Below are 17,071 nucleotides of genomic sequence, written 5' to 3'. Positions count from 1 at the left end.
AAAGGTTGGACGCGCTGTTTCAGGTGCTTACGATGCACTTTGTAGTTCATGTTTTTTTGCTTAAACATCGTCTTAATGGAACCCAAAACATTTCCAAACGACAGATGTCCACTTTATTTTCGGGACAAGTGCGACAGGAACAATTTCAACTAACGTTCCTTCGTCCGCAGCCGTGTCAGCCGCTTCAGGATTTGAATCGCCAGCTACGAACTCGTCTTGTTTACATTCTTGTTCAGAAGGGAGGAGTCACGTGACTACACGCGCTGGAGCCGTCTTAAAGGGGCATGAGCATCGCCGCAGACAGAAAAGACTTTTTTTTTTTTTTTTAGACACCGAATTTACCGACATGGGCAAAATGATGTCGGTCATTCTAATAAATTTCGGTAACGGTAAATTTTCGGTTTATCGCCCAGCCCTTTTAGGAACTCAGTAAATAAAGATAAAGATGTCCTTTATTAGTCCCACAATGGGGAAATTTGAAGTGTTACAGCAGCAAAGATATAGATCACACAGAGTCGGCGGCGTAATGTAGCCGTTAATGTGTAACATTAGCAGCAGACATTCATAAAAAGCATGCAAATATACACAGTATAAACGTATCTAGTGTAAGGAAACACTCCTAATGCCTGTCCATTATACAGAGGGGGAAACACTGTAATGATAAAAACTACTGAATGATTGAAAATACTGCAATGATAAAGATATTACAATGATAAAAGTACTGTAATGGTGAGAGTACTGAAATGACAGGAAAGTACTGCAATGATAGAAAATACTGCAATGATAAAAGTACTGTAATAGTAAAAGTACTGCAATGATAAAAGTACTGTAATAGTGAACATCCTGCAGTGGTAGAAATACTACAGTGATAGAAGTATTGTAATAAGAATACTGTAATGGTAAACAAAATACATCATTGGTCGTTGTTTAAGTACACCCTTGGCTGAAAGTACAGTAGTAGTTAATATTGCATCCTAGGACTGCACAATTGCACTAATGCCCTCCTGTTTGTAGGCCTGACCCAATGTTCTTGTTAAAAAGTCTGACAGCAGTCGGCAGGAAGGAGCGGCGAAATCTCTCTTTGGTACAGCGAGGGTGTAAAAGTCTGTCACTGAAGGAGCTGTAAAGTGTTCTCAGAGTGTCATTGAGTGGGTGGGCTGGTTTGCCCAGCATTGATGACAGTTTTGCCGTCATCCTTCTGCCCCCCACTGAGTCCACAGAGTCCAGGGAGCAGCCCAGGACAGAGCTGGCCCTCCTCACCAGTTTGTCCAGTCTCTTTTTGTCTCGGCCCGAGATGCCTCCTGCCCAGGAGACCACTCCATAGAAGATGACTGATGAAACCACCGAGTCATAGAAGTTCCTGAGGAGTGTTCCCCGAACGCCAAAGGACCTCAGCCGCCTGAGTAGGAAGAGTCTGCTCTGACCCTTCCTATAGAGAGCGTCTGTGTTGTCGCTCCAGTCCAGTTTATTGTTCAGATGAACACCCAGGTACTTGTAAGTTGAGACCCTCTCAACGTCTGTTCCCTGGACATTCACTGGTGCAGGTGGAGAGTGCCGACGCTTGCGGAAATCCACCACCAGCTCTTTGGATTTCCCAGCGTTGATTTGGAGGCGGTTCTGCTGACACCAGTCCACGAACCCCTGCGTAACCCCTCTGTACTCCAGATCGTCATTGTCAGTGATGAGGCCGACAATCGCAGAGTCATCAGAGAACTTCTGCAGATGACAGGTTGTGGAATTGTATTTGTAGTCCGAGGTGTAGAGGGTGAACAGGAAGGGAGCCAGCACAGTTCCCTGCGGCGCTCCCGTGCTGCAGAGGAGCACGTCAGACACACAGTCCTGTGTTCTCACGTACTGTGGCCGGTTTGTGAGGTAGTTGTGAATCCATGTGATGAGGTGGTGGGCCACTCCCGCCTGCTCCAGCTTGTCTCCCAATAAGGCGGGCTGGATGGTGTTGAAAGCACTTGAGAAATCAAAGAACATGATCCTCACCGTGCCCCCCGCCTTCTCCAGGTGGGAGAGTGAAGTGTGGAGCAGGTAGATGATGGCATCATCCACACTGATGCCAGGCTGGTATGCAAACTGGAGTGGGTCCATTGAGGAGCTGACCAGGGGGCGCAGATGGACGAGGACCAGTCTCTCCAGGGTCTTCATCAGATGAGACGTCAGCGCCACTGGTCTGAAGTTGTTGAGCTCCTTCGGATGGGGTGTCTTTGGAACCGGAACCAGGCAGGATGTTTTCCACAGCTGGGGGACTCTGCCCAGCTTCAAGCTCAGGTTGAACATGTGCTGGACGATTCCACACAGCTGGTCTGCGCAGGATTTGAGGAGCTGGGAGCTGATCCCATCTGGGCCTGCCGCCTTCCTCGCCTTCATCTTCCTCAGCTGGTTCTTCACCTGAGATGTTGTGAGGAACAAGGCTGAGCAGGAGGAAGTGGTGGTTGTCTGATGAGGCTGGGAACTGGAGCCTGTGGAGAGAGAGAGGGGCGAGAGAGGGGGAGAGAGGGTCTTGTTCGCAGTGGCAGGAGGGGTGGGTGGGGGCTGCATCAGGGAAGCCTGAGCGGGGTCAGACATTTGATCAAACCTATTGAAAAATAGGTTCAACTCATTTGCCCACTGAAGCCCCCCCCCCCTTCTGGGTCTTACCTGCTTGTCCGTGGCCTGAGATGGTCTTCAGGCCCCTCCAGACATCCCTGGCATTGTTCCGCTGCAGTTGTTCTTCCATCCGCATCCTGTAGGACTTTTTCCCCTCTCGGATCCTCCTTCTCAGCTGACGCTGCACTCTCTTCAGCTCGTCCTTGTCGCCTGAAACAAAAGCCCTCTTTTTCTCCTTCAGGAGAGCTTTAATGTCCGGTGTGATCCAGGGTTTGTTGTTGGAGAAACATCTTACAGTCCTGGTGGGAATGGTGTTCTCCATGCAGAAGTTAATATAGTCTGTAACTGTGTCTGTTAGACCATTAATGTCCTCACCGTGAGCTTCGCTGAATACCTCCCACACAGTTGTGTTGAAACAGTCCTTCAAGGCCTCCTCGGCTTCTCCGGACCATCGCTGAACTGTGCGTGTCACAGCTGGCTGCCTGCGGACGAGAGGTTTGTACACAGGCAGGAGAGCAACCAAGTTGTGGTCAGCTTTGCCCAGCGGGGGGAGGGGCAGTGACGTGTACGCCTCCTTGGTGTTGGCATAGAAGAGGTCCAATATTTTATTGTCTCTGGTTTGGCATGTTACATATTGTGTGAATGAAGGCAGAGAGGAGGAAGGAGAAGCATGATTGAAGTCACCAGAGATAAGGAACAAGGCATTTGGGTGCTGTGTTTGTAGCCTGCTCACAGCTGCATTCAGTACATCACAGGCTGTCTCACCGTTAGCAGAGGGAGGCACGTACGCCGCCACCGCGATCACATGACTGAACTCTCGCGGTAAATAGACCGGACGCATGCTAACAGCTATCATCTCAATGTCCCGACTGCAAAGTTGATCCTTAACAGTTATATGCCCAGGGTTACACCATCTATCATTAACAAACACAGCCAGCCCTCCCCCTTTTCTCTTACCGCTCTCCAGTGTCCTGTCCGCGCGTAGTATTTGGAATAATACTCACTCCTGCTATGCTGCTGACCCAGAAGGTTGGCACACCGCATGTACCACCTGGCCAATTCAATGACGGCGATCTCTTGAGGAGTCAATGGCAGCGAGTCCAGATCCTCGCTAACATGTTCTGGGATCGCTGGGAAAATGAGTATATGAGTATATGAGTTTCGTTGTATAGGGAGGACCAAGAAGCCGAAGCTGCAGGAAGGAGATGTTCTTTTGAAGGTTGCTCAAATGAAGAGGAATGACTTGCCGGTCGGGCTACATAGAAAATGAGAAGTCAATGTCTCGACTTAACATACAATTGTTTGATGTGTTTCGCCTTAACTGACAATCGTATGTTATTTGTGTGAGTTGTGTTTACTTGTTAAATATTTGTGTCACTATTTTGTTCAATCTTAATGTTATGGAAAATTATTTTGCAAGTAAGGTTTTTGTTATTTATTGTGGCCACCTGCTTTTGAAGAAAGTACCTTTCGCTTCTTGTACGAGAGGATTCTTTGTGAAGCCAAAACAACACGACCTTGACTGATAAGTAGGCTCAACGCAGAAAAAGTATCTTTTTGTTTTAAGATTACACAGTTCCTGTCAAATAAATCTTCATCTTCCTGTGTGCATCAGTATCTTCCCACGCACTTCTCCCACTGAGATCACTCTGCAGACTGACTCAAAAGACTATTTATTTTCCAGACTATCTCATTGATCTTCCCTAACTTCTGAAAATTCCACAACAATCTGGGGTCAGACTTGGGATAGCTGAAGATCCGCCGGTGAAATTCAGGGACACTGGCGTGTGGCCACCCGGGTCCAATTCAGACAGCAGCAGAATCATCATCTCCGTGGTGCCAAACACTGACTCCAGTCGCCATCAAGTTGCCAACTCCTGCCAAACCAAAACCTTTGAGAGAAACTGAGACTACTTGCATTTCTCTCTCTTGTTCTTTTCATAGTTCAACTTCTTGTTCAGTTTTTCACCTATTCACTCAGCGTAATGAAGGCCAGTTGAGCAAGTGGAACAAGTCATTTTATTGATGATTGTGGAAGGCATCAATTTCAAAAGCACCATTTCTTCTCACACCTTTCCCATTAGGTACGATTAAAAAGACAACTGAAAAGCATAACGTTAACAAATGTTCCAGGCAAAGGCAATTAATTTTATTTACATGTTTGATATAAAACACACACAAAAAAAATCATCATCACTCAGACACGTTGCTTCTTCTGGCAATGATCACATTGGCTTAATGTCAATAAAAACTTTGCAAAAATTTAATTTAGCATATTTTGTTCAAAATCACATTTGCATCTTTCCACAAAGAGTCGATTCCTTCAGTTTTTTTGGTCCTTTTTTTAAGCTTCAAGGATCGCTGCTATTCTCATAGGGCTGGGCGATAAACGGAAAATTTACTGTGACCGAAATTTAATACAATCATTTTGCCCATGTCGGTAAATTCGGTGTTTAAAAAAAAAAAGAAGTCCTTTCTGTCTGCAGCTATGTTCATGCCCCTTTAAGACGGCTTGAGCGGCTGTAGTCACGTGACTCCACCCAGCTGAACGAGAAAGAAAACTGACAATGCGGTCGTTGCTGGCGATTCAAATCCAGAAGCGACTGACACGGCTGAAGACGAAGTAACGTTAGTTGTTCCTGTTGTGCTTGTCCCGAAAAGAAATTTGACATCTGTCGACAAGAGTCGGGTTTCTTCAGGGTTTTTTTTGTCCTTTTTTTAAGCTTGAAGGATCGCTGCAACTCTCACCAGAACAATCGTGTCTCTCAGCACTCTGTTTAGTGAAGAATTTTTTAGCACAAACGCTGCAACTAAATGGCTTGTCTCCATTGTGTGTTCTTGTGTGGATTCGTAAATTTGACTTTACAGAGAAGCGTCTCCCACAAACTGAGCAGGAAAAAGGTTTTCCCACACTGTGTGTTCTTCTATGTTTTGTTAAAGTTGACTTATCAGAGAAGCTTTTGCCACAAAGTGAGCAGGAAAAGGGGTTTTCTCCACTGTGTGTTCTTATATGTTCTGTTAAACTTGACTTTCGAGAGAAACTTTTACCGCAAACTGAGCAGGAAAAAGGTTTTTCTCCACTGTGCGTTCTTGTGTGCATTGTGAAATGGTATTTCACTGAGAAGCTTTTGCCACAAACTGAGCAGGAAAAAGGTTTTTCTCCACTGTGTGTTCTTGTGTGGATTGTTAAATTAGACTTTTGAGAGAAACTTTTGCTACAAATTGAGCAGGAAAATGGTTTTTCTCCACTGTGTGTTCTTGTATGTTTTGTTAATCGTGACTTAAGAGAAAAACTTTTACCACAAACTGAGCAAGAAAAAGGTTTTTCTCCACTGTGTGTTCTTGTGTGGATTGTTAAATTAGACTTTCGAGAGAAGCTTTTACCACAAATTGAGCAAGAAAAGGGTTTTTCCCCACTGTGTGTTCTTGTGTGGCTCGTTAAATGAGACTTTTGAGAGAAACTTTTGCTACAAACTGAGCAGGAAAATGGGTTTCCTCCACTGTGTGTTCTAATATGCTCTGTTAAACTTGACTTTCGAGAGAAACTCTTGCCACAAACTGAGCAGGAAAAAGGTTTTTCTCCACTGTGTGTTCTTGTGTGCATTCTTAAACTTGACATTCGAGAGAATCTCTTGCCACAAACTGAGCAGGAAAAATGTTTTTCTCCAGTGTGTGTTCTTATGTGTTTCATTGAACTTGACTTGAGAGAGAAATTCTTGCCACAAACTGAGCATGAAAAAGGTTTTTCTCCACTATGTGTTCTTGTGTGGATCGTTAAATTAGACTTCCGAGAGAAGGTTTTGCCACAAACTGAACAGGAAAAGGGTTTTTCTCCACTGTGTGTTCTTGTGTGCCGTTTTAAAGACGACTTTGAAGTTAATGATTTCCCACAGTGAGGACATACCCAACAGTCAGTGTGACATGCCCTTTCACCTTTGGCTTGCCCATCAACATTGTCATGGTCATGGTCAACATCATCATCAGAATCGTCATCATCATCATGAAAACAGCGTGATGATGTCTCCTCACTATGTGCTTGTGTTGGCCCCCAGTGATTAGCATCACCTTCTGTTGTCATGTGATGACTTGAACTGATGCTTGTAGGCTCCGCCCCTTTGTTGTCCTCACCCTCACCCTTGTTTTCATCTTCAGTCTTTATAGGGACATCGTTCACCGGTGACTTGTTGATCTCCTCCTCCTCCTCCTTGTTTTTGATGCGAGTCAAGTCTGGCTCCTCTTTCACAGAACGGAGATCGTTTTCACTGACGTCTGCAAGACACAAAAAGACAAACACACATTTGGTCTGGTCAAGTCAAACCTCATGCGGCGACTTTGTCTTATATTGTTTCGACAGTGCTACCTTGAATTGTGCCTGCCGCACACGGAGCAATGCGTGCGACCCCGATTTGGACCAGACCATGGGGGCATTTCACAAAATTACGTCCTACGATGTAAACCTCCCTTTCGCAGCACAACAACAGTGATAAACGAGCAATTAAAAAGGAACCACTTGGTGGCTGATGCCCGAATTCATTCCTGACATAGTCACAGACGTTTCTGGAAGGGAGCTGAAGTTAGCACACACAGGCTATCGTGTGCGTCTGATGGAACACCTGTTGTGGGACCCTAACTTATTGATGGGGACCACTGGGGGCCATCGCAACATAATGTCATTGATAAAATAGGAATCGTTCAAGTGAAATATGTTTACAAGTATTTCATTTTGCATTAAGAGATAGTGGGTACCGTGTTTTCATGACCATAAGGCGCACTTTAAAGTCCTAAATCAGAGTTCCTCAATCCTGTTCCTCGAGGGCCGGTGTCCCTGCAGGTTTTCCATCTCCCCCTGCTGCAACACAGCTGATTCAAATGATCCGATAATCAACAAGGTCTGCAGAAGCTAGAAAATGATCGTTCAGGTGTGTTGCACCAGGGAGAGGTGGAAAATGGACAGGACACTGGCCCTCGAGGAACAGGATTGAAGAGCCCTGTCCTAAATCTTCCCCAAAACAAACTAGGCTTCTTGTAATGCAACACGCCTATTGTATGGACTGAGCAACTCGCTCGACCATCGGGCATGTTCCCCTTGAGGTATTTCAGAGTGCATGTTAGCACACCCTGCCGGCCAAAATCTGAGACATCTTTGCTTCAAATTGACTGTGACATATATATTTGGTGAATACGGTGTTTGGAGATGGTGCAGGAGAAAGCTGGACAAAATGGCAGCTGTCCACGGTGTCTTAGTCTGTCTTATCATTAATGTTATTGCAAGCAAGATACATCACAGGTTTAAACAACAGACTGCAAAAAAATAAATAAAAACACATGGCCCAAAGCACACCACTCACATCTCTCTAACCAGCCATCTGATTGGCTGAGGCTCCCAGAATGCATCAGTACTGTTTTTCTATTGTTTTTATTTCTTTTGGGGATACGAATGGCATGAGAGATACATGTTTTGTGTTAAATTATATATATATATATATATATATATATATATATATATATATTTATATATATATCCACTTGTTTTCCTTGTCATTCTCTGTATTTGTTTGCAGTTTCACAAAAAGGACTTCCAGAAAAACATGAAGGAAGACCTCTTTACGCTTTGTGTTTTTTTTGGAAAATTGTTTAGCTCACTGTCTACACCATATTTTCAGTTCTACACATGGTAAGGGCAGAAGAGTGTCAGTGCTAGCATGCCCGAGTTAGTATGCGCGATGCATTAAATGTATTTTAAATGTTTGGATGAGGTGAAGTACGCACATGTGCACACAACAGTGCAAGGCCACCCGAGGTTCATTGACTCTCACCCGACCTAGCCAGTACAAAGTGAAAAAATAAATAATACCAATCCGTAATTTTTTTTTTCTTATTAGTGTTTTATCCACTAGAATTGATCAACCACCATTAATAATTTCGCCACAGTGTATACATTTTTTTTAGAGTCAGGTAGAATTCCTTCAATAAGGAATTGCTTTAACGAGATATAAAAACTAGAAAATGTAAAATGTTAAATAATCAGTTCGAATTTTAAACTGGGGGGAAAAACACAGTTTACCCCCCACTATTGTTTTTTCTTTGGCATTTATTTTCTGCACTGATTTCATTTGGCATCAACAAATGTTCAGCAAACCGGCAAGTAAAAGGCAATATTTAAAAATAAAACGGCAATGACCTTGAACGATTTCCACAAACAAATTGATATTGTGATGCATGTTGCTTACGATAGAAAGTCGTTCTTTACAAAGCAAATGAGAGTAAAACGTAGACAAACCTGCTTTGTGTAGCACAACACGAGGCTGCTTGCAAACTTCGCCCAGCAGTTGAAGATGTTGCTCGTTCTCTTCTTTTATTCCACAAAGTTCCTCTTTGTACTTGGGTGTCGTTCTAGCACACATTTTCAAACGTCAATCTCAACAAATCCGCACTTGGTCTTTGCTTGGCGATAACTCGTGAGCTTCTCTTTGTTCGACGAGACAAATGAAAGATGGCGTCGTTTCTTTTCCATCGAGAAAATGGCTGAATGGATCTCCTTCGTGAAAACCGCAGTTTGTTCAGCACGAAAGCGGAAGAACAACACACCCCGCTGTGATATGATTGGCTGCTGGCTGTGTCGAGCACTGTCACCAACTCACCGACAGATGTCGCCATTTGCGATGCAAATCATTGTTATCTTCTTCTCAACATAGAAAAAAAAACGTACGATTTAAACCGTATGCATATGAACAAACATTTTAGTTCCCAAATATGAACTTGACAGATGTATTGAATTTTACTTTTGTTGCTGGTTTTGTTAAAACATCTGACACCATGTTGTTGGTTGGATAGTATTCCAAATGTATTTCCCTAATATTAACAGTTGGGATGATTAAGTGATACTTTATGTCAACATGTTTGCACCTTTGCCTTTTTACAGGTTTACAGCGTCGTTGTTGCGAATTTTAAATTAAAATACGTCACTGTTTTATTATCTAAATGTTAGAGTGTTAAAAATGATTTCAGTGCTGATATAAGTCCTGAAATATTTCATTATTCGTTTCAGTATTCAATAAACTACGGTGATTCATTAATTATTTCAAGATTCATTGAACTGTTTTAGTAATAATTTAGTATTCAATGTTTAATTGTTACTGCAGTTATTTTTTAAATATTTGTGTCACTATTTTGTTCAATCTTAATGTGATGGAAAATTATTTAGCAAGTAAGGTTTTTGTTATTTATTGTGGCCACCTGCTTTTGAAGAAAGTACCTTTCGCTTCTTGTACTAGAGAATTCTTTGTGAAGCCAAAACAACACGGCCTTGACTGATAAGTAGGCTCAACGCAGAAAAAGTATCTTTTTGTTTTAAGATTACACAGTTCCTGCCAAATAAATCTTCATCTTCCTGTGTGCATCAGTATCTTCCCACGCACCCATTGAGATCACTCAGCAGACTGACCCAAAAGACAATTTATTTTCCAGACTATCTCATTGATCTTCCCTTACTGCTAAAAATTCCACAACAATCTGGGGCCAGACGTGGGATAGCTGAAGATCCGCCGGTGAAATTCAGGGACACTGGCGTGTGGCCACCCGGGTCCAATTCAGACAGCAGCAGAATCATCATCTCCGTGGTGACAAATGCTGACTCCAGTCGCCATCAGATTGCTGAGTCCTGACTTACCAAAACCTTTGAGAGAAACTGAGACTACTTGCGTTTCTCTTTCTGGTTCTTTTTATAGTTCAACTTCTAGTTCAGTTTTTCACCTTTTCACGCAGCGTAATGAAGGCCAGTTGAGCAAGTGGAACAAGTGATTTTATTGATTGTGGAAGGCACTGATTTCATAAGCACCGTTTCTTCTCACACCTTTTCCATTAAGTACGATTAAAAAGACAACTGAAAAGCATAATGTTAAAAAATGTTGTTCTAGGCAAAGGGAATTCATTTTATTGACATGTTTGATGTAAACAAAAAAAATCATCATCACTCAGACACGTTGGTTCTTCTGGCAATGATCACATTGGCTTAGTGTCAATAAAAGAGCTTTGCAAAATTCAATTAATCATATTTCATTCAAAATCACATTTACATCTTACCACAACGAGTCGGTTCCTTCAGTTTTTTTAAGCTTCAAGCATCGCTGCTTTTATCACCAACACAATTATGTCTCTCAGCAATATGTTTAGTGGAGAATTTTTTAGCACAAACGCTGCAACTGAATGGCTTGTCTCGACTGTGTGTTCTTGTATGGCGTCGTAAATACGACTTTTGAGAGAACCTCTTGCCACAAACTGAGCATGAAAAAGGTTTTTCTCCACTGTGTGTTCTTGTGTGTTCTGTTAAATGTGCCTTTTGAGAGAAGCATTTTCCACAAACTGAGCAAGAAAAAGGTTTTTCTCCACTGTGTGTTCTTGTGTGTTCTGTTAAACTTGACTTTTGAGAGAAGCATTTTCCACAAACTGAGCAAGAAAAACGTTTTTCTCCACTGTGTGTTCTTGTGTGTTCTCTTAAATTTCCCTTTTCAGAGAATCCTTTGCCACAAACTGAGCATGAAAAAGGCTTCTCTCCACCATGTGTTCTTCTATGTTTTGTTAAAGTTGATTTTAGAGAGAAGCATTTTCCACAAACTGAGCAGGAAAAAGGTTTTTCTCCACTGTGCATTCTTGTGTGGATTGTTAAATCAAACTTTTGATAGAAGCTTTTGCCACAAACTGAGCAAGAAAAAGATTTTTCTCCACTGTGCGTTCCTGTGTGCCTGACTAAATGAGACTTTCGCGAGAAGCTTTTGCCACAAACTGAGCATGAAAAAGGCTTCTCTCCACTGTGTGTTCTTGCGTGCCTTGTTAATTGTGCCTTTTGACAGAAGCTTTTGCCACAAACTGAGCAAGAAAAAGGTTTATCTCCACTGTGCATTCTTGTGTGGATTGTTAAATGAAACTTTTGACAGAAGCTTTTGCCACAAACTGAGCAAGAAAAAGGTTTTTCTCCACTGTGTGTTTTTCTGTGCCCTTTTAAAGACAGCTTTGAAGTGAATGAGTCAGTGTGACATGCCCTTTCACCTTTAGCTTGCCCATCATCATCATCATCGTCATGAGCGTCTGATAATGTGTCCTCATTATGTACTTGTGATGGTCCCCAGTGGTCTTCATCACCTTCTGTTGTCACGTGATGACTTGATCTGCTGCTTGTAGGCTCCGCCCATCTGTTGTCCTCACTCTCATCCTTGTTTTCATCTTCAGTCTTTATAGGGAGAACGTTCACTGGTGACTTGTTGATCTCCTCCTCCTCCTCTTCCTTTTTGATGTGAGTCAAGTCTGGCTCCTCTTTCACAGAACGGAGATCATTTTCACAGACGTCTGCAGGACACAAAAAGACAAATTTGGTTTGGTCAAGTCAAAGGTCAGGCGGTGACTTTGTCTTATATTGTTTCTACCGTGCTACCTTGACTTGTGCCTGCCGCATACGGAGCAATGCGTGGACCCCAACTTGGACCGGACCATGGGGGCATTTCACAAAATTACGTCCTACGATGTAAACCTCCTTTTAGCAGCACAACAGTGATAAACGAGCATTTAAAAAGGAAGCACGTTGCGGCTGATGCCCGATTTCATTCCTGACATCGTCACAGACGTTTCTGGAATATGAATTCAAATTCAACTAAGATACACCATAATATTTTTTTAGAGTTCACTGAATTATTTTGGAACTGCAATGATGCTTAACAGCCATAGGGTGTCAGTAATGAGTAACAAAGTAACACAAGACCTCCCACTGATACATCATCATTGTCATTTGGATAAATTACCAGGAACTATGAGTTGTGGGGGTGATGCAAACCACCTGAGCCACAGGAACTTTATTACCAGGAACTAAATGTTCCTGGACTTGTAGGTAGAAAAGGGGGTTGTGAGTTTCAGCCTTTTTGAGACCATAGTAAGACAAAGATGCAGCTGCATTCCTTGCAGCATGCGCTTGTTCACTGATGAGAACCGTGCAACCCTGGATGGATGCATTCAATGTATTTTAAATGTTTGGATGGGGTGAAACTACGCACAAAACAGTGCAGGGCCACCCGAGGTTCATTGACTCACCCGACCAAGCCAGTAAAAAGTTCATCAATAAATAAGACCAATCCGTACTTGATTTAAAAAAAAAAAAACTTAATATTTTGTGTTTTATTCACTAAAATTGATCAACCGCCATGGACGTTTTCGCGGCAATGTGCACATTTTTAGAGTCAGGCGGAATTCCTTCCGTAAGGAATTGCTTGAACAAAATATAAAAACCAGAAAATTTTATTTTGTTATTTTAAATGTAAATTTTATACTGGGAAAAACATGGAGTTCACCCCCCACTATTGGTTATTCTTTGCCATATATTTTCTGCACTGATTACATTTGACATAAACAATTGCTCAGCAGACCTGCAAGTAAAAGGCAATATTTAAAAATAAAACGGCAATAACCTTGAACGATTTCCCCAAACAACTTAATGTTGTGATGCATATTTCTAATGAAAGAAAGTCGTTCTTGACAAAGCAAATGAGAGTAAGACGGGTACAAACCTGCTTTGTGTGGCACAACACGAGGCTGGTTGCAAACTTCGTCCAGCAGTTGAAGATGTTGTTCGTTCTCTTCTTTTATTCCACAAAGTTCCTCTTTGTACTTGGGTGTCGTTATTTCACACATTTTCAAATGATAATTCCAAAAAATCCGCACTCGATCTCTGCTTGGCGATGAGTCATGTGCCTCTTTTCGTTAGCGGCTAGCTAGCTAACAAGCTAAGCTAACTACGCCGAAAAGCATCAACGCGCGAAGATGAGGTTATCGGGACACAAAGACTTAATGAATTATGTAGTGGTACTTTAGAGTAGCACTGGACATTCTGTGAGAAAATTACAGTCAGTTCCACACTAAATCAGAAGAATTTAGCGGTGGGTGTTTTTGTTCCGGTGTGGACGGGTCGGTGGATGTGGTCGAGGTCCTTCGGAAGCTGCGCGCTTGCTAATGACGTCATGCTTTAAGCACGTATTTTTCAAATATATTTCTTTGCCTCTGTGTTTGTTTTTACACCTGGCTGTTCTCTTTTAATATATATTCTATGTAATATTTTAATTCGGTTGATAAAAAAATGTAACAAAATAATTAAAATAACGCCATATTTGCGAGTCATCGCCCGCGTCACTTCCGCCTTTGCCCGGAGAAGCCGCTGCTGGAACAGCAGTGGGAAGGTTACGTTTCTCCTACCGAACGAAGCAACAATGCTGTGGTTCAATCGGGCTGCAAGATTGTATGGATATAATGTCGGCATATACTCGCAGTGCTTCTCAATTAATTCACGCCCGCCCCTACCAAGAAGAAAAAGATTCGCGCCCCCCCACCACTTTGTATATTGAGATTAGATTGTCAATAAAATATCCCTTAACTAACCTACATTGATAAGAAATATAGTTTCGAGAACTATTATCGTGAGGATCTCGAAGCTCAGTACTCTGTTGTGCAAATATTGATGAGATGACAAATATTTGTCATGTCATGTCATTATCCTCACCGCTTATCCTGAACAGGGTCGCGGGAGAGTGCTGGAGCCAATTCCAGCTGACTTCGGGCGAAAGGCACACTCCACCCTGAACTGGTCGCCAGCCAGTCACAGGGCAGACATAGACACCGTCACTGAGAGGGAACTGAACCCACGTTGCCTGCACACAACTCAGGCGAGTGTACCACTCCACCATCAGGGACATGATAAATATTTACTAATACGTTTTTTGCCAAAAACTTTATTAACATTAACAAACACAGTTATTAATACGTACATAATATAGAAAAGACGAAAAGAAGAGCCAGGGGGATTTTAAACAAAAATTCTATATGAATAACATAAAGCAACAGCTTTAGTATTGTTGTTGGAGTTGAGTCACCGTGGAAATGAGAAGTATTTAGTAAATCAACTTTTAAAAGCCAAACTTACGCCAATGCGTGTTCGGTTTTTGTACTCAAGAAGAAAAGGGTCAAATAAAGACTCAACAACTGATTAGAGTTCCGATATTTAGTTTCTTCCATTTCTGGAGTTCAGGAAATAGTACAAAGACAGATATCTGGTTGGCTTTTTCTTAATCTCACGAGAAACTGCACTCGGGCGAGCACAGTCAAAAAATGTGCACCATCTTTCAGCCCAGCTTCAGTTTTAATAGTTTTTTATGTCAAGGGTAATGTAGGTTGAATCGGTCGTCCTCGCTCCCTCCCACGACACGGGTCCACGTCCAAGGGAAGGTCCTCCCCAGGTTAGTCATCGTCTGGATAGTTGATTCCTGTCTTGTCCCCAAGACTGGCACGCCAAGACTGGCCTTCTCCGGCGGGCAGTCTCTCCGTCTCTCCAGCTGGCATTGCTCTGGAATCTTGTCGGTGTGCATGTGTGCGTGTGTATGGGCACATGTATATGCAGGTATACGTGTATGTGCAGGTGTAAGGGTGTGTCTGTGTTTATGCATGCGTATGTGCATGTGCTCTGATCTCCAATTGTTCCGTCTTTCAGAATGTGTTTTTTTATAGCGTCTGCGTGAGTCCTCCAGTGCCCAATTTGGTATGTTTGCATCTCTACAGCCAATGTGGAGAATGTGCTTCGTCGTATTTGACCACGAAGTGCTGTGAATGTGAATGCAAGTCATGGAAATGCTATGTGTGCAAATTTGTTCTCACTACCCAAAATTTCAATAAAGTTCACACATTTAAACTAAGTACTATAAATTTAGCATATGAGAAAAATATAATAAATCAGAAAACAGGACTACAATCCCAGTTATTCTTGTGACCCGTGCTTCTACTTTCATCTGATAAATGCTTTTTGTTTCATCAATGTTTAACATATTCCGTAAATATGAACCTGCTAAATTAAATAATTGACCTTCTGTCCTGTAAGTGTTTAAAATAATGCCAGCAATCATAATACAATCCTTCATTTATTGCAGTCGTCTTATCATTGCAGTTGTCAGGGTCGCCGGTCGGCGAGGAGGAGGTGGACCCAGAATGCGAGGAAGCTGGAGAAGGTGTAACTTAAGCAATTTATTAGGGGACCAAAATAATGACAGACAACGGGGCAGGGTGCAAAATAAGAAAGACGAACTTAACGTGGCAAACTGGATCACAAGAGTGAGGAGCAAGGACAGGGACAAATGCTAGGGGGCGAGAGCGGGGGCGAGAGCGGGGGCGAGGACAAGTGCATGAACGAGATCAGAGAGCGGTCGTGACAGTCCGTAACGGAGCAATGCACCGCCAATGAGTTGTCGGAGTGAGGTGTTCAAATAGTCCAGTAATTAGGGGAGCAGATGGGCATCAGATGTGTGAGGGTAACGGGGAACAGGTGCGTGGCTGGTGGGGAACGAGTGCTGGAGGGAACGCCCCACTCAGCTGACTAAATAAACAGAATGAGCACTTGGCAGGAAGGTGAAGAAAATAATAACAAAAACACTGACATGACCGACACGGGTTATGACAGCAGTATTTTTTATCATTGCAGCATTTGATTAATTTTCCCTCTGTACCATAGACAGACATTCGGAGTGTTTCCTTACACTTGTAAATGTTGTGGGATGTAAGTGTGTATATACACATGGGGATTTGTGTGTTTACGTATATACTGTGTATATTCGCATAGGTTTGCTTTTTCTGAATGTCTGCTGCTAATGTTATACATTAACGGCCACATTGCACCACCGCCTCTGTGTGATCTATATCTTTGCTGCTGTAACACTGCAAATTTCCCCATTGTGGGACTATTAAAAGACATCTTTATCGTTATCTTTAAAAACCTTGTGTTGGTGCTTGCAAAATAATTTTCCATAAGATTAAGATTGAACAAAATGTGGAAACAAAAATTTAAAAAGTAAATACTGTAACACTTAAACATGGAATACTAAATTATTCCGAAAACAGATCAATGCATCTTGAAATTTAGAGTGAATTATTGTAGTTTAATAAATACTGAAACGAATAATGAAATATTACAGTACTTTAAATCAATACCGAAATCATTTTCGAACACAATAACAGTTAAGTAATAAAAGAGTGACATATTTTAATTTAAAATTCGCAATCACATCACAACCTGGTGAAAAACCCTGTAAAAAGGCAAATATGTTGACATAAAGTATCACTTTATCATGTCAACTGTTAATCATAGGGAAATACATTTGGAATACTATCCAACCAACAACATGGTGTCAGATGTATAAACAAAACCAGCAACAAAAGTAAAATTCAATACATCTCTCAAGTTCATATTTGGGAACTAAAATGTTTGTTCATGTGCATCTTAGGTTTTTCTCTATGTTTAGAAGAAGATAACGATGATTTGCATCGCAAATGGTGACATCTGTCGGTGAGTTGGTGACAGTGCTCCACAAAGCCAGCAGCCAATCATATCACAGCGGGGTGTGTCCTGTTCATCCGCTTTCGTGACGAACAGACTGCCATTTTCTCGAAGGAAAAAAAC

General features: G+C 42.3%; 1 protein-coding gene across 1 annotated transcript in view; it reads left to right on the top strand.

Moving 5' to 3' along the window:
- The first annotated feature begins 14,974 nt into the window (after positions 1-14,974).
- The window catches only part of LOC148342075 (uncharacterized), a 170,147-nt gene continuing 168,050 nt past the window's right edge, over positions 14,975-17,071 (top strand). Inside the window, exon 1 of the mRNA XM_088284525.1 lies at positions 14,975-14,985. The gene's annotated coding sequence lies outside the window, so the exon portion shown is untranslated. The remainder of the gene's footprint in view (positions 14,986-17,071) is intronic.

This window comes from Idiotropiscis lumnitzeri, chromosome 2 (genome assembly GCF_059441095.1).
Source record: "Idiotropiscis lumnitzeri isolate Australia: NSW breed Sydney's pygmy pipehorse chromosome 2, RoL_Ilum_1.0, whole genome shotgun sequence".
In the NCBI taxonomy this organism is placed as follows: domain Eukaryota; kingdom Metazoa; phylum Chordata; class Actinopteri; order Syngnathiformes; family Syngnathidae; genus Idiotropiscis; species Idiotropiscis lumnitzeri.
Note: the sequence above shows the minus strand (reverse complement) of the source record. Positions and strands in the feature narration are given on the sequence as shown.